A 19,451-nucleotide genomic window follows, 5' to 3' on the forward strand; every position below is an offset into this window, starting at 1 on the left:
CTCTAGTGAATTTTACTCTTCTCCTTTTAAAAACAGAATTGAGAAATTATCTTTGATACTAAAGAATATGAGCTCTGGGTACTTATATTGTTAAGAGTTTATTTACTTACATTATTTTTACAACATTTATTTGATAAGAAAAATATGCTACTCCTGTAAACATATGAGGCACTTAAGGTTAAAGAAATATGGAAATACAAAGCACGTATGGCTAAAACTATGAGAAAAAAAATTAATAGGGCTGAACTCAGTTAACACAGTGACACTACGGGGTTATTAATGGTTCTTTTGCAAATTGTTTCTGAGATCAGGGTCATTAACTTGTCTGATATTTATGGATTTTTTTTCCATTAAGAGAACTGGCATCTCCTGTAAGGCCCACATTAACGGTCCCTACAGAACTCCTTTTCCAGGGAGTCTGGAGAGGCCTCTGGAAAAAAAATAAAAATAAAAAATTAATCAGATGAAGCTGATTTGCTCTCCTCTTTTTGCTTATGGAAACCGAAGCACAGAGATGACATGGCTTCCCAAGGGCAGGCAAGAGGCAGTTTGAGAAAGGAGAAGTGTCCCTGAGCAAGCTTGCTGAGTGCCCTTGCCATGAGCTCAGGCTTACCTTTAAGACCCTCGTGTGGGTAGTTAAACCACAGTAGAGCAAATGCCAGCTATTTATTCATGAAAATGTATTTCTTTTATCTTTCAGGTGGAAGGGAAGGAAAGTAATACCAAAAAAAAAAATAAATAAAAAAGTCAAATCTGGAAAAGAAGGAATTTGAGAAAACTTCGTTTGACCTTCTACATCACTGGAAAAGGCAGATGTGAGCCTGGCAGCTCAGAGACCCTTTGGTACTTTGCTATTCTAAGCAGCCCTTTACAAAACTTTTATGGACAAGCAGACACAGGAACTTATTTCAGCTTGGTCAGGACTTTTAAATGGAAATAAAATCTTCAGCCTCCATTAACAGTAGAGCATCCTTTCTTGCCGGTCTGTATGTCTTGTTAGGATATAGCTTGTGTTAAATTGCCCCCTAGAGGAGACAAAAAAGATGCAGCAAAAAGAATAAATGGCAGCATGTAGTAACAATCTTTTGAAACAGCAGCAATACCAATGCAACAGTGCCATGCTGTTCTTTCAATAAATCAGGAAGGAAATCTCATAGTCCAATAACACTTTGTTCCATTTTGCTTCAAGGGCATAAAAATCATGTACTGTAAAATAAAATTATGTTGCGGTTTCAAGATTAGGAGGCAAATCATTGATCAAAGGTAAAGGTCTGCTTTTCAGAGAGAGTTGCACTCTTCACTTGTAATTAGCTTTAACGAGAACAGGATGAGGTTTTGACTAGAAATGGATTGCTGTTGGTCAAATTCAACTCTTTCTGTTTCACATTCATTCAGTTCTGAGATAGCATTTTAGAGTTTTGACATGTCCTCTTACCATGCTTAATTGATAGGCAGCTTTTGCAAAAAGAATGCACTAGAAAACAATATTCATTAGCTGTTGCAGCCCTTTGTTCTTGCAGCAGCAATTTGATCAGACTTTTTTTTTTTAATTCTCTGTTTAAAGATAAGTTGTTTGTTTGTTTGTTTGTTTGTTTTTAAGTCTGAAATAATGGCTGTGTCCCTTACATGGACCTTTTCACCATTACTGAGTCTGCCTATCAATGTCAAAAAGAAACTAACGGTGTTATGCATCTTAGGGTGAAACTTGTGCTGTCCATTGTGGTAAGGGACATCTGTTTCCATTAAAAGAGAAAAATAGCAGATCAAAGGCTGCTATTGTATCATTGTAGGCGTTTGTAACAACACCACCGCCCCTCTCCAAAGGAAAAAAAAAAAAAAAAACAAAGAAGAAGAAAGAAAAAAACATTTGTGTTAATTTAACTGTTGAGAATGTTGTTTGTGTAGCTCTCGTTGGGTGGAAATGCAATACTTAAAAGCAAAATTTGGGTGAATGGAGGTAGAAGAGATAAAAGATTCATTGATAAGCAGTAAAGTATCTGGGAATAAATTCATCCCTACTGAATGCTTATCACTGATTTTACATCAGAGGTGAATTTGTCTCCTTTTTTTTTGGAAACTACAAAGATGTATATTGCCACATAAGCTAAAACAATGCATCAGTCATATTTTCTTATACGAGGTTAGGAAACCTGTCAGTCCTTTAATACAGTATTTTGGGGAAAAAAAAAAAAAGAGAGAGAGAGAGAGAGAAATAATTTTGGTTACTCTAACTGTCAACATGGCAAATAATAGCTGTTTTAATGAGAGGAAGCTGGAGAACCTAAGGTCTCTGTTATGATATAGTAACATAAGAAATGTTTAACTTTACTACCTTTGCCAGGCTTCTGCCCTGCCCCTCTGAAAGAAGGTACTTCCTCCAAGGCATGAGAACATGACACACTCTTAATCAGTCCCCAAATTGCTATAAATTTCCATATTCACATAATGTGATTCCTCTTTCAATACACCTTACCATAATGGGCTGAAAGCAGTGGTGTTCCAGGAAAAACACGATGAATGGACTGGATGTCCTTTCGTACAAAGGAGGAAAATCAGCTGGAATGACACTGGTATCAATTTTACAAGTTTCTTCTGTGTTGAACTTTAAGAATGGAAGTTACAAAGCTAATCACAGTATTTATTTCAGTGTGAACATATCAGCCAGCACCCTCAGTACTCATGGATTTTTGCATGTTCAGTTCGCTTAAGTATTTTCCAACCTGATCTTCTTCCAACAAAGACAAGTCATCCTTGCTGCAGACTTTCCCCTGATCTCTGGGGCCTGGGATTAATTGCAACTAAGTTCTACTGTCACTGTGTTTGGGAACAAAGACCTGCTCTAAATTACACCACCACCATCACCCTGCCCAGTCCACCCTATGGTAGGAGAGGAATATATCATTGTGAAACTTATAACAATAATTCTACCTTTAGAGTCCTCAGTCTATTCTGAAATAAACTTATTTTTATAATTACTTCAGTCCTGGGACCAATGATAACAAAGGGCAGTAGACGTCCTTCAGAAGTATACACAGATATTTATAAATGCTTGAGAGAACATGAACAATACAGACAGAGCAATGTAATAAAGAATGTCATCTCATAAATCTGGTGCAGAAAACACATCGTCATCAATCTTATGATGCATGAGAACTGCATAATAATTTGATGGGTGCATTTCTGGAATTGTATATAGTATCTCTCAGCTGCCTCTACACATTACTGTTAGGGACAATGTATTATTGCGGAGATGAGAAAAATGAGTTAAGGATTACATTTTACAAAGCATTAAAATAGAACCATAACATCAAATCGATGTGAGCTACTGTAGAAAATGCATAATAGGAATGCCATCAGTTTAGACTTATCCGTGACTTTGCTGTAAACTTATCTCAAGTTTCCACACAGGCTAATGTGAGCAAGAACATCATATTGCAAAGATAGAGTTGAGCTTTATTTGACACATTTTATCTAAACTTATCTTTTTATGAAAACGTTTGTTGGTTCCCACCTTTCTGCAATATGAACACCTTCTGAAATCTTTCACAAAGTACTCTGGGAAACACTGCCTGTTCTTCCGATGTGCTGGTGTGGAGATAGTTGTATCACAAAAACTCATTGCTCATGTGACGTTCTTAAGATCATTTAATATGCTGATATTTGGCATTCTTTAAACTCTTTCAGCTAAGTAACCAAGGGAGTGCCACTGTCTTCACAAAGCGAGGAAATGGTGAAATTGTGAGAGGGAACATAGGAGATCTGGAGTTACTGTGATGAGAGAGAATGTGTGTGAGGCACAAATTTGCAGAAAATTAGGCTTCAACAGTTTCACCGGTTCTGATGAAGAATCTCATCCTGTGTTTCTAGCTCCTATACATTTCTGTCAGTCTTGCAAATAGGGACATAAGAGGCACATCTGTCTGTTGACATGGCCCCACGAACATGGCAAGGTGGCCAAAGAGCACCCTGCTGCTGAATGTGTGCCCTTGTGCCAGTCGTACGCTTCTAGCACAACTAGCAATTGCAGGTTCAGCAATGACGATATTTTGGGTGAGCTGGAGCAGCGTGCTTATCTGGCTAGAAACTAATCCTACTGAAGGGAAGACTTAGTTGAGACATGCCAGAACCAGTGCTGGAGGTGAGACAAGAGAGGTGATAGGAACACGTAGCGAGACAGCAGGGAGAAAAACATCCTGCCATCAGATTGGCTTTAGTCCATCTTGAAACCTCAGGACTAATGCACACAGAGAAGAACAACAGCTCTGAGCACTGAACACCTGCATTGCTCTTGTTCAGGGAATACGGATAGGGATTTCCTCAGCCATCAAGTCTGCCCCATCCACTGCTGCTTCCTGTCCTCTGCATTTCCCCACCAGGGGAACTCTGAATTACAGCGCCATAGACCCTGCCTTTGTCTGAGCCGAGCACTAGAGGAGAAACTTGGCTTGTTGCTTGCAAGGAATACAGATCTCTGCAATAACTAGCCACCACAAAAATATATCTGTCAAAAGAAAATGACCTACCCAAATTCACTACGTGCCAGCCTTTTCCTGACAGCCGTTTGAGAATAATACTACTACAACGAGGTGACGTCCTTAGAGCAACATGAAATGCAAGCACATGAGAAATCAAGATCTGAGATTTGTTGTGTGTATCAGTTCTTATCTGGATGATGGTCAGATCCAGTGAGAAATCAGTGCAGGCTACGTTCAGCAACAACATGAGAGACAGTGTCTTGAAAGGGACGGCACATTTGTTACTGCAGAACAGTGGGCCTGCTCTGAGTCATGCAGGCTAACAAAGCAGCCAGCAGCAGTAACTCATGAGTGCTGGGCATTTCTAGACCTATACAGAAAATCTCTTTTGATGTCAGAGATAAGCCACGTTTCATGAGGGAAATCAGAAAGAACAATAACAGGTGATATTTGTTTGCAGAAATCCATCTGAAACATGCTGAAGCACTGATAACAGAATATGTTTGCAATGAGTTTCATAAACAATCTATAGAACTGCATAAGAAATGAACACATCACAGCTCATAATCCCATGCATATGCTTAATTTACACAGAATAACTGTGAATTACTAAATGTATTCTTGTCAGCTTGAATCCACGACACTCTCCCAGTAGCAAGCACACAAGTACTCTGCTACATGCTACTGTGCTATGCTGGTGCTACCAGCTGGTTTGCCCTTATTGCACATCTTCATAGTACAGTGTGAAACGACCTTGAGACATTGAGGTTTTTTTCCCTACGTCTGCATCACCTGACAGGCCCAGGTGAAGCTGGGGCACCTCCTCGCAGAGGTCCCTTCCCCTGCCTGGCTGGAGGCCCGTGGAGGTGAGCTGGGCTGGGCAGTCCTCACATTTCCAGGTCAGCTCCGCACTGATGATGCCCGGAGTGCTGCGAGCCCTCAGACATACCTTCTGCAGCAAGAACATACTATTTCTTTGTTCTCTCTGTCACCCCTACCCAGATGTGTCCAGCTCCGGGTCTGCATTTCTTTTTCTGACCCTCAGGGAGTTGTTGATCGCCATGTGGGCTCCAGTGCCAGGCCAGTGCCCCATCTCCTATCACCCCATGCCTGTCCTCCTCTGTGCTGCATCATGGTTTTCCACCTTTCAAGGCCTCTGCTATTGTACAGGGCTGTATTTCTCTGCCCTATGTCATTGTGTTAGAGCCATAAATATTTCATTCTAGATAGAATAACTGACTGTTGCACTCCCTGTAGAGAACTATGTCTGTGCCACACAAGACACACAAGAGCAAACTAAACACAGACTCATGGTCAATTAGAGAAATTGCTGTCACCGTTAAACCAAGCAAAACAAAGCTATAGGCACATCTAGAAAAGCTCAGACAGAGCAAGCCCAACAAACCACAGCCCTGTTGCCTTGCAAATTCAGTACAAAATTTATTATCTGTATTGAGAAACACAATCCTGTAAAACAAGGATTAGGCTCTGATTCCTAGAGCTATACGTATCAAATCCTGTTTTTCTCTCTTTCCTCTGGGAAAAAAAAAAGAAGAAAAAAAAAAAAAAAAGGTTTCCTTCCCTAGCTAGGCAGATTAAGCCACCAGCATTTAACCTCATTTCTGGGAGTGACTCGTCCTGCCCCATGTCTGCTGATATCTCACCCAGCTCATCCCGCCATTTACCAAGTGACAGGGTGGTCATGATGGGCTCACCATCCGCCTGTGTCTCCGCCTGTGTCCACACAGAGGCTTTTAGGGCAAGCCAGTGTGCCTCCACATCGAGTCAGCTCTTGAGAAGTAACATAAAAGAAGAGGATTGGTTCTCATTGAGTGTTAACCAGAACAGTTTCACTGTGATTGATGACAACTGAATTATGACATGAGAGAACTGTTAAAAATCCTTTTCTTCCTGTGCAGCTGGAATTTCAACTTGCAATTTTACCTTTAAAAAAATCATTATTATTTGAATTTACAACCAGATACGAAGGGCAGTTTTCTTCCTGGTCTCACAGCCAGTGCCCAGAAAGGTAACTGGCTCCTGCAGGACTGTTCAGAAGGCTCACCCTTGACACCTGCACATTTGCTGAGCACAAACCTGGCACGTGAGCATTTGAACTCCATACGTGAATCCTCAATGCTTTGGACAGGTTGTATGAGGTACAGAAGAGAGGCCACAACACTCCACAATTCAACTTTTGACATTTGGGATTTGAAGCCACAGGTTTTCCATTTTGGTTCACATATGTGAAAAGTCATTAAAAATGTTCAGTTAAAATAGCAACAATATATGCAAACTAGTGCATGTGTTTCTGCCCTCATATGACTCACCCCTTTCCTTCCTGTAATGCCCAGTAACCTTATTTTTGCCAAAGAAGGAATTATCCATTCAGTTTAATAATTGTCACCTCTGTTGCAGCAGACCTGCTGGCTGTCTTGAAGCCTTGTCCTGAGAAAGGACCAGGAGCGATGAGTTGCAGGGAAGTCAATAAAGATGGATCGAGAGCCCTGCTGGTCAGGTTTGAAATGTAACTGAATTAATCGAGTTGATGGGAGAGTTTTATTTTATTTTTCTGCAAATGTTTTATTTTTCTGTCAGGCAAATATGCTTAACCTTTCCAGAGATATTTTAAGACTGTAATAATGATATCTATAAAAAAAGAGCAATAAACTGTAATGCATTTTAATGCATTTTAATTGTACAGTAAGCTCAATAAGTACTGCAGCTAAAATGCCTGGCATTCAAAACATAAGAAAGGACAACAGCAGTGTAGTAAAATCCCTTGGACACTAAAAATTATATTATCTGTGTCGTGGATCTATTAAAGTTTACTGGCTGAGTAATAATTGATTAAAGATTGTAGCTATAATTATTTACATCCAAAATTTTAATATTTGCTATGTCTGATAACACAGAATGACAGAAAGCCTGTTATACACATTTTGAATGCGGAATACCCCATTAAGAACTAGGAAATACTTTAATGATGAAATACAAAAATAAAAAATAAAAGAAATTGCTTAATTTGGAGTAACTGCTAAAATCTGAATTTTCTCTGAATCAAATATACTGACTGACAGCAGAATCTTACTTAATCAAGCACCTCTCCCTTATCTGCTGAATGAGTAAAGAAAACCTTTTCATAGGCAATAAAAGCAATTTAACTTCTACTTGTAGTTCTTTGTACTGCTCTGGGTGCTTGGAGAGCTGAAATTGTCTATAATCCCCATCAACAAATCTTAGTGCAGTCTATAAGGAGATCTCAGGCAACAGTTTCACCCTGCACTGCCTTCCTCATAGCGCTGGCACAGTAAGGAGAGACAGAAAGGAGCTGCCTGGGCATAGTGAATGCCAACAACCAGCAGAGCATCTTTGTGCAGCTAAAGTGATCTGGATAGACATTATATAGCAAATACTTACGCAGCATTCATACATAATGTAGACGTACAGCTCTAGATACACATACAACATACACATACACATACAACATACATCCCAACTCAGGATATTCTATGATTCTACACAAAAAGATATATGTCTTGCAGGATGTAAGTATATGACATGCATAATGCATTGTATATAATACAGCATTAAGTATTCATTGTATTATGCCAATCAGTGTAAGGAGTTCTCTGCATCATGACCTCAATATAAAAATTCTTCGAGTGTCTACAGCATTGCTCTTGTTATCTTGTGAAGTTCTTTTCTTGTGTGAGATTGAGAATACTAAATCAGATGCAAAAACTTACAAACGTTTATTATACATTGCCCTCAAATCAATGTCACTCCCTTTCTCTACCAACTATGACACTTGGTTTTCTTTCAGACTCCTTTTTATTCCTAGAACAATGTTCCATACCAAGGCAGTCTCTGCAGGGTTCCATGGAAATGCTCAAAGCGCTTCACAAAAACAAGAGCTACATCTCTTCTCTTGGCTTCATCGGCTGACTTTGCAGCTTCACATACAAAAACTGACCAGTCACATAGCATGGTGAGGCATTGATATAAATTAATGTGCAACTTAATGCATATCATGTTTCATGTTGAATTACAGAATCACAGAATCGCCTAGGTTGGAAGACACCTCCAAGCTCACCTAGTTCAACCTCTGACCTAACACTAACAAGTCCTCCACTAAACCATATCACTAAGCTCAACATCTAAACATCTTTTAAAGACCTCCAGGGATGGTGACTCAACCACTTCCCTGGGCAGCCCATTCCAATGCCTAACAACCCTTTCAGTAAAGGAGTTTTTCCTAATATCCAACCTAAACCTCCCCTGGCGCAACTTTAGCCCATTCCCCCTCATCCTCTCACCAGGCACGTGGGAGAATAGACCAACCCCCACCTTGCTACAGCCTCCTTTAAGGTACATGTAGAGAGCAATAAGGTCGCCCCTGAGCCTCCTCTTCTCCAGGCTAAACAACCCCAGCTCCCTCAGCCGCTCCTCATAAGACTTGTTCTCCAGACCTCTCACGAGCTTTGGACATGCTCCAGGGCCTCAATGTCCTCCTTGTAGTGAGGGACCCAAAACTGAACACAGTACTCGAGGTGCGGCCTCACCAGGGCTGAGTACAGGGGGACAATCACTTCCCTAGACCTGCTGGCCACACTGCTTCTTATGCAAGCCAGGATGCTGTTGGCCTTCTTGGCCACCTGAGCACACTGCAGGCTCATATTCAGCCGGCTATCAACCAATACTCCCAGGTCCTTCTCTGCCAGGCAGCATTCTAACCACTCCTCTCCCATCCTGTAGCGCTGCTTGGGGTTGTTGTGCAGCGGCAGAGGAGCCCCTCCAGCTACCGGTCCCGTGGCGTCTCGCCCAGGCGCAGGGAGCGCAGCCCCTCCACAGCACAACTCCTTGATTTTCTCTAAACAACCTTAGATTTCTCAAGCACATTCCCACTCTCTCTGGCCAATTTCCACTTTCCCAGGTGATAAGTTGTTCCTCAGTTTCTTGTTGTGACCTTATCAATGGTGGAACGCAAAAAGCAATGTAACTTTCCAAGACTCGTTTTGGAGAATTAGAAAGCAGGTATTCTTTATTAACAGCGCGGGGCATGTGGGGGATAATTCTGCCGAACATGTACACCTAAGCAAGACAAGGAGTACTTATTTATGGTACAGTGATATACATATTCATGCAATTCACAAGAAAGGGCAGGATTTATGTTAATGGTTTCTCAGACCTAATTGTCATACTGTCCCTCCTGCTATCACAGGCACAGTGACCTCTGGTGGTCGCACTTCTGGGGCTTTCTGATGAAGGCTCATAGTTTTCTTCATCTTGTACTTCTCGCCTCTGTGTTTTGCACATGCTCAGTCATTGTTTAACTGCTTCAGCAGTTTTGATCTTTTATAAACCAGGCTAACTTAACTAAGTTCTACTTTGGGTACCGTGTTCCTTCTTCAGCCTGGATTTTGTGGACAGCGCTGAGTCTTATCATGCGAGGCTGATACAGCAATTTCAGCAATCCCTTCAGGTTATTGTTACATATTCTGTGTTTTATACTCGTTGTTTCCATGTCTTCAATGATCAGGTGTCCAGCTGCATGTCAAGGACATCCCTGGCTCCCAGGGACAGTTCCCAGGCCACAGGCCAACCTCCTGGCAGACGTTGTTCCTGTCAGCGTGGAGCAGCCATCTCATGTCAGCATTTTCTCACAAGAGTCAGGTGACTGTCAGTGCTGCCACCAGGGGCACCCCAAGACCCTTGTGGTGACACCGCAGTCACTGTCACCCTACAACCTCACAAAAGGGGACTGGCCATAAGTGCCCTGAGCATCGCGCCTGCGTCCAGTCCAGCTGTTGGTACTCGAGAGCTCGAGGGTCCGTTGCTGGAAGTTGAGAGGCGGAGGTGTTGCAGGAAGCACACGCAAAGCCATACTTGTTGCACGCGAGCCATCAAGGCCCTTCGGTAATATTATCAAATATATATACATATATGTACCCCTTCTGTCCTAAGTGTAGTCTTGTGAAGTATAACCTATCATCAGCATATTTGCCATTCTAATAGCAATGTTTGTAATCCATGCTAAGAATATTTACTGCTACAGTACTATAGACAACTTGGTTGAACCTAGAAAGCTAATGTATATTTGCTGATAGAATATTTTCTTCCTGGTTCTATCTGTAGTCATCCTGCTGGTGGCACACGCGTCGAGATCCAGCCAGCGAGACGTGAAGCATCGAGGTCCTGCCAGCGACCCGCTGGTGAGGTGCTGAGGACAGCAGGCTGCTGATAAGCACCTGGCACCAAGGCAGCCTCCCACAGGGGAAGACCGTCTCTACACCAGGGCAGCTGCAGGCACTATGAACCGGCCGCAGCAGCAGCAGCCAGAGGAGGCCCCTGGGGATGAGACATGCCCCATCTGTCTGGGCCAGCTCTCCAGTGCAGCTCGTGTGAACCCCTGCAGGCACTCCTTTTGCCTGGAGTGCATCCAGCCCTGGGCTGCAGAAAGAGACACCTGCCCGCTGTGCCGTGGGCCCATCATTGCAATTGTGCGCCTGGCCCGACGACCCCGCAGAAGGATGCATCGCAACGTGGGGCTGGGGTGGCAGCAGCAGCGGCAGCAGCGGCAGAGGAGCCCCTCCAGCTATCGCTCCCGCAGCGTCTCGCCCAGGCGCAGGGAGCGCAGCCCCTCCATGGCACAACAACTCGCCCGAAGCTTTTCGTGGCACGCGGGGCAGGAGGGGCGCAGACTGCCACGGTCCCCACAGGATGACAACATCGGGGACACATCCTGGCTTCATAGGGTCCAGCAGGAGGAACCGGGGGCCGGCGACCACACAGGCCGCCAGGCCGGGCCCCAAGCCTGAGCAGGGCCTCACCTGGGGACGGGCTGGGGGTGGCAGCCACAATTACCCCAGAAATAAATTGACTTTTCCACCCTGCAAAGCCTCTGCCTGCACTTATTCCTGCGTCGGTCAGCAGGGGGGGTTGAATGCAGCGCTCTCCTAAAGGAGAGGGCTATCCTATTCTGTTCTGCCTATTCTATTCTGTTCTATGAAATAGGGAGAGAAAAAGATTTTAAATTCTTTCTTAGTTGTCCTGATTCAATGAACCAAGATGAATAAAACCCAGTAAAAATTGATTTGCTTTCCCTGAACAACAGGGCTTATGTGATTGTTATGGATGGCTGATCTTTCTGAGGTACCCATTAACGCACTGACCAATATTGGCCATAATTGACAGAGGATTATCAGCTCCTGTTAAATTCCTGCCAATTTTCCTGTAATTTCCAGTCAAAGGGAAGAGACTGCAGCAGTAATTCCCTGAAGAATATACAAGTGATAGTCAGCCTTTTCAACTTGTAATGCAGTCATCAGTCAACCAGCACAAACACACTTCCAAACCTGCCACAGCACTTTGCATCCCTCCCATAAGGCAGCAAATCCTATTTGGAACTGGGCTTGTCTGCCACGAAGGAGGGGATGTACGGGCCTTATCAACAGCTTTCCCTGGTAGCTATCCTCCTATTACAGTAGAAATAAATAGAAATAGGAAATGAATAATTACAGATAAATAATTGAACTAAATAATTACAGTAATTTGTCATAAACAGTCAGATTCGCAATCTGTATACAATATATTTCAAACAATACTACTTTCTCTGACTTCCTCTTCATATCTAAGCTTTGCCAAACTTACGATGATGCATTTATGGGAAAAAAAAAAAAAAGAAAAAAAAAAGAAAAAAAAAGCACTATGGGAGGCTTTCTGACATTTCGAATTGATTTCTTGTGTTTTAATAGTCACTATTGACCCTTCCTGGGGGAACAATTTCCTCGTGCTGACAGAGCTAGCCTTCTATAGAGTAGCCATCCTCTTCGATATGGTTCATTAACAGAGCTAAAAGTCAGCTTTTATGTTCATCATTACAGAAATATCCATACTTGTAAATCACTTGCTATTTCAGAGGAAAAGATCATGCCTGGAAATGAAATGAGCACTTTGACCCATAAGAATCTGTCACTACTCCATTTTGTTTCAGGCGAAATGTGTGTTTTTTAAACAGATTTCTTCGGAGAAACAACCATTATCAAGAAAAAAAAAAGGTCAGGCTCAATAATTTTCTGCAAAGTTACATTACAAGTACTTTATCTGCTTTTAATCTTTTTACACCATACTTCACTGTCTGCTTTGTAGTGTAGTCAGGTATGAGCTTATGGATCTGGCAGGCCATAAAATAAAAAGTAGTGTCATGAAGATAAAATGCAGTTCAAGAGACCACAGCAGACTCTCACATGCATTTAATGCCAGCACACAACCACTCCCAGGAGTTCTTATTTTAGTTCTTGATACACTTCTACTCCCACATATTTTCCCCCAAAGTGCTGTCAAGCAATGTGGTGCATTAGAGGATGTTAATCCTTCTTTCCCTTGTTTTCAGCATCCCAGATTGAAAATGCTGTAAGAGACATCAGACCTCCCGGCCGAAGGGAAAGTTGCTTAAGAAATTGGTGATCAAGTTCATAATGAACAAAAGAAATAGTTTGTTCACTCCTCCTTTCTCATTAATCTTTTTTGCAGCTAGAAAAATGGCAATTTAGTGTTATGCCAAAAGGAAAAGTAGGGTTGGAAGTTGACAGATGAGAGAATTCATGGCTAGGGCTCTGTAGTACACGGTGGACAAGGGTGAGAGGGGTGTTGGAGGGTTGGGAGTACCAATAGTGTGAGTAGGAATGGGCTGGAGAACTCCAGGGTATAGCCCTTGTGCTCTTGAGGGGGAAGACAGCAGTGCCAAGAAGGGAAAAACAGGGGAATTTAAGTGGAACAATAAGCAAGGGTTCTGCAGTGTGGGGCTAGGAGTGCCAGTGAGGCTGGGTTAAGAAGTGCAGTGGAAGATCGCAGCACGTATCAGGACATAGACTCACACATGCAACTTCGTAGTCTCCCTTTCAAGGCTGCCAGGCCTTCCTCCTCCCTCCCAACTTGTTATTCCCCCACCTCACATTTTCTTTTTCATACTGGAAGCAGAGATGAAAACAGACTGCACAAGGAGGGGACTGCTAAGTGGAAAATAAAGCACACCACAAAAGTGTGATGGAAAAACACCTTGCAGAAGGAATGTGAATAGGCTAAAAGTGTAGTTAAAATTTTATTTCCCCATAGAAAAGCTTTGGACTGTACCAGATAACTCCCTCTGTGTGAGAAAAAAAAAAAAAGGAAAAAAAAAAAAAAAAAGCATTTCACCCAAAATGTTAACATTTAGGCTGAGGTTATTAGCACAGTGGATTTTACCATATCAGGGTTTTCTATGCTTATATTTCTTTGACAAAAACATGATTACTTGTGTTTCTGATCTGTATTTTAACATGTACAGGAAATTCTATTTTACAAGCCTAGCTTTTCATTTAATGTGCTGGACCCTTTAAAAAGTTGTCAAAACCTTTCTGTGTGATCAAGTGAGACTTTGATCCCAACAGCTGAGGCCCTTAGGTGAGCTTAAAATACATTTATTTTTATATAATTGGCCAGAGCATGCAAAGCACTTAGAGCATAACACATCAGATACACAGGAGTGAGCAGGTAAGGGACATTTTGTGGAGTGAAGACATTAAAAACATGCAAGAGTTGGTAAGCATAACAATGTTAAATTTCTGTCTTCCTTTTTGTAGTTTTTCACAATGAATTTGCTCTTCAAGACGAAAGAAGTAGTCTCTGTTTCCACATGAGAATGCTCTTGGAATTCCCCAAAAATACCCTGTAGTGCCCCAGTTTTAGTGCAATGCTGGTTACCATAAAAGCAAGTGAGGATTGTTTTACCTCACTGAGATCAAGGATGAGATTCATTTTTTTCTTCATGCATTTTATTTTGGAGAAAGGATCAAACCAAGACTATATTTGTTACATATTGCCTGTAAGTGCATGGTCTATAAATGCTTATAAAGGGATAGCATTTTTTCTGTTTTCAAAGTGAGTATTCTGCATTGTTCCATCAATAACTTCAATAACTTCCTTTTACAAATGCTGGAAGTCATTTAAAAGTGGGGTGGGAGTGCCCTCTTGTGTTTACAGTAGAATGATCTTAATGGCCGTCCCATTCACAAATCACAAAGCGTGGAAAATTTACCCAAACTAAAACTGAGTTACTGCAGACCCCAGTCTGTGGGAGCTCCCAGTGGCGAGGCGGCAGGAGAGGGATGCACTGAGCTGGACCTGCAGACTCCTGGGAGAAGAGACGTGTAATTTCTTAGTCTGCTGCTGCCTACAACGAGTCTCGTAGGCTGGATAAGGTCTTCTAATGCTTAGACACTCCTAATATAAAATGTATTCATTAAGCTAAAGTGATCTTGCTTTACATCTTACATGTAAGAGACAAGCCCTACAATCAAGCTGTGCCACAAACTCCCACTGCAGTCTGGAAACTACTTAAATATGCCAATAAACTGCAAGATCTTAAAGAGAAATTAAGCAAATCAATCAACATTTCCTTCAGCAAGATCCACTCCTCTCTTCACATCTACTTACGTGGAGTAAGTGCATACTTGAGTAACCCAAATATGTCTCATTCTTCAGGAGAAAGAAAAACGAAAGAAATGTGACAAAAGAGTTGTTATAAATGCTGTGTTGGTACAGTGAATTATCATCACTTCAAATAGATTACCTGTAACTTAAGATAGCATAAAACAGCACTGATGAGCTTCCTTCTTCAATATTGCTTATAAAGTTTCTGCCTCATTCTTGTAACATAGAGCGCCATCATCAGAGGATATTTTTAGTTCTAGTGATACAACTTCCAGCATACTGTGATAGCTTCTGAAGCTATCTTTGCTTTTCCATTGCTTTAGAGGAACAGGGGATTGCTCCACAGTTCCTACTGAATTCAGCAGAAAGGCTGTATGTACCCCACTGAGTCTATGGCTCAGTAACTGTTGTACCACCTGGCCCTTTAGCCAGTGGGTCAATAAAAAGCAGCTGTTGGACTCTTTCCCACAAGGGCACAATGTCAGGAATTGCCAGATGGGCTAAGTGGGATGTCCACAGCTAGAAGTGGCTATGTCAAGACAGGAACACTTAAGACTCCGAGAAGACGTTGGATTGTGTCTCTCATGGATGGTCTAGGAGGAGATGGAGATGAATATGAATAAACAGGTAGTCACGCCTGGTACCAAGTGTCCATGTACTGTGGTGCACAGTCCTTGACAGGGAAGGAACTTCATTACCTGACATTACCTGACAAGGAGGATGGCATTTCTCAACAACCCTGTATGGTACTGGCCCTTTGCATCCTGGAAACAACTTTGGCACAGGACAAACTGCAGTAGGCCGGGCCACACAATAAACCTGTGAAACATGCCAGCTCCTGCAGGAATATTCAGATGAACTATAGTGAGAATTAATGGTTTGCACTGTGTGTGCAGCTACCAGCATCACACACCAGCCTCTCCACCTACCCACCTGACCTCCCTACCATGGGCTCTGGGCTGCTCGCCTCTCCCAACACCTGGAAGTGGCCAAATCTTTTTATATCCTGTACAATACCGCAAACTTCCAGCCAAGTCCCTATACACGGTGCTGCTCCAGATGAGATTATGTGTCACCTGCTCTTCCCGGGTGACCCGCACCCAGATCTGATCATTGACCACTCTGAAAACTCCCCCAGTGTTGTTGGTTGAGAAGGAACAGGGACCGTCAGCAGGTCTGTCTCCCAGTCATCTGTTCCTGACTCCCGAGAGGGCATGGCTTGGGGAACCCGAAGGATGCTGGTGTGAGCACCCTCTGAGCCTCTGGTCGCAGTCGCAGACTGAGAGGTACTGGGAGGGTCAAACCCACAGCATGCCCCTCAAGCTTCACACCACATCTTCTCTGCTTGGCCCTGAGCTTAGAAACGTTGCACACCGATTACCTCTGGCAGCGCAAATGCTTCTTGTCACATGAACGGTGTAAATAAATCTCCTCTGCCTATTAGCTGTGTATTCTGTAGCCAAGAAGAACATGTTCTCTGAGCTGACAAGGAGTGGCAGCCTTGTCCCATACTTAGTCTACACAGCGTATGTAAAACTGAGGGCCAGAAAGACGATGGCCTGCCTTTTTTCTACTGTTGAGGGGGCAAGAGAGAGTAGGGAACTTCTGAAATGCCCAGGACTTTCCTCCTGTTGCCCAGAGAGACTGGGTGACCTCCTCTGAGCCCCGGGGGTTATCCAGCAGAGCACAACCAGGCCAAGCAGGTTAGAGGGGTAGCAGTGCCTTCAGCAGGAGGGCCCTTGGTTGAGTACTTTCAGCAGAATAGAAGGACTCGGCCCCCATCAGTGCCAGGAGCCCAGCTACCAGCTCCAGTCACAAGGGAGTCCTGACAGTACGAAACTGCAGTGCCGCGAGTTCCCTTCTAGGACATCAGCAACACATTAGTTTAACTTTTCTTCAAGTTTACAAATTATCTACAAGATTCTAATGGCTGATTTGTTGTTCTGTTTGGTTTTAAGGAATATTGTCACTGTTGGGGAACGACGCAACCTCCCACCTCCAACAACAGGACAGACTGATCTTACAAACCCTAGGGAAGAATATCACAATTTTCTTGAAGTAGGGCCAGGCATAAGCTATGCCGGTCTGAATATCTACTAACCTTATAATTTAAATACATTAAGATACACATGATTTCTTTCTTGCAGTACAAGAGCAAATAGTAGAATAGCATACAGTAGAAGAACTGTCTTCTTAAACTCCAAACATTTATTTTAATTCTTACATTCAGGCATGGTTGAATAGGTACTACCCTGTGTTTTGGAGAGATTGAAGGTGAGGTTTCACATCATATTTAAAGCTGCCTATATATTTGCTGCTATCAAGGGAGATCATTCTGCTCAAATCTTCCCCCGCCAAGGGTGTGTGCTCCCACCACTTCCCTTCTGTTAAATCTAGTGGTTAGACGGTCACAGTATGAGTCAGTACAGGTGGCTGGTGTGTTAGAAAACTAAAGCTGAAAAAAAAAATTAAAAAGTTTTCTATTATAACAAGTAGTTGCTTGTAGCAACATGATGATTAGCCTGTGGTGGTGACAGGGAAGGAGGAAAGAACAAGGCCACCTCTTTCAGCAGCATCATATAAGGTCTCCTCATCTGTAAAATTAAAGCACACCTATAAGAAGTGCTGCTTGATGTCTCCCTGTACGTGAAGAATTGAGTCACTAAGCGCAAAATACACTCACAAAGCCCGCCAATGTGCTACCCCGTCCTGGAGAGCTTTCTATTTTTAACAGCAAGACAACACGGAAACATAATTTTACCATAAAAAAGATCTGAGGAATACCTGTGTGTACATAAGTTTCATACAAGGAAAGATTTATGCACTATCGTAAGTGAAGCCTTAACGCGAAATTAAATGTACTAAAATAAATACATTAGCACTGCAGATAATGCTGTTAATTTTCTGTACTTGATTTAGAATATCCCGAGTTGGAAGGGACCTACAAGGATCATCGAGTTCAGCTCCACACAGGACCACCCAAAAATCAGACCACGTGTCTGAGAGCACTGTCCAAACCCATCTTGAACTCCAGCAGGCTCAGTGCTGTGACCCTGCCCTGGGCAGCCTGTCCCAGTGCCCGACCACCCTCTGGGTGCAGAACCTTTCCCTAACACCCAGCCTGACCGTTCCCCATAGCAGCTTTACATTTCCTACATCTTTATTATTTTTTAAATTTTATTTGTGTTTTAATATACATGCAATATACATGTATACATACTACAAATAGTAAAATAATATGTATGCACATTTTACTTTGTTACTTTATCAGATGAAACATTCCAGACGATTAAAGAAGTTTCCAAGAAATTTCCACTTCAAAGAGAGTGCCTATTTCTTACCCAGAGATCTGTACTTATCATATCCAGATTCAACTCCAGATGCTGGAATGCAGTTTTACAACCTTTACTTTGCTGCAATAGTTCACATGATACGTAGTTTGAGAAATGGCAAAGTTGAATATGTGTTGTTTTTCCTGATTTTGTACACTGTCATTATAGGATATTTTAATTGTAAGCAAGACTTTGAAAGGTGGCAAACTTAAAAACAGTTTTGATTAAAAAAAAAAAAAATCAACTCAGCAGGCTTGTCTTCTCAGAGATAGCTTCTTGTTCAGAAATGTGAAGATATATTTACTGTTTAAAAGTAAGCTTGACTTTCAATTTGTCAAGGCTGTATGATAGAAAAGATTTTTTCCCCTATTTACTGTTAACGAATGAAGTGACTGCAAATATTAATTAATAGTTGGGTCCTAGAACTATGAGAAGAATATTAGATAGCAGGTTGCTTTCCCTTTTTCTTTTCTGCAGTATTTCCACTTCAGTGCTTTCCTCTCATCTATTTGTCTCATCTCTTAAGGGGGACCAAAAACCAATAAGATAAGGAGCAGCAGCTATACAGCAGTTAAATGAAGCACATTATCTTTTGGTAATATGCAGTTTATGCAGAATTACATGAAGAGAGATTTGAACAGTGAGAGAAAGATGATGTTCCCAAGCAGTAACACAGACTCAGACTCAAATTTCCCTAAAGTATTTTTGGGCATAATGAAATGTTTTTGTAGCTCAAGATAATGAACGCTTCTGTTAAACAACAAGGCAGTTACAATCATTATTCCTGGAGACAGCACATAGTCTTATCTTGGCAAACAGAGAAAAAAAAAGGCTAATTAAAATTATTAGTATTAATTAGTCTGGCTCTCTTAATGCACCAACTTTATTGCTTCTTTTAAGTAACTACCTGTGTAAGGGGGGTTGTTGTTGCTGTTGTCGTATAAATCTTAGCTATGCTTTACTGTTAATTTTAACCACATATAAACTGATTAGATTATGAGAATAAAACAAATGTGTCTGTATGAGCAATCGTTGTACATTTAGAATCTTTTTATCTTTTAATATCTTTTTATATTTAGAATCTTTGCAGAAGCAACAAAAAATAAATATCTACCACAGCTGTACTCAAATCCAGAAAGGGGAGCTGCCTAAAAATGAAGATGCTTGTTAA

The sequence above is a fragment of the Anser brachyrhynchus genome (assembly GCF_964034855.1).
Source record: "Anser brachyrhynchus genome assembly, chromosome: 3".
Classification (NCBI taxonomy): Eukaryota; Metazoa; Chordata; class Aves; order Anseriformes; family Anatidae; genus Anser; species Anser brachyrhynchus.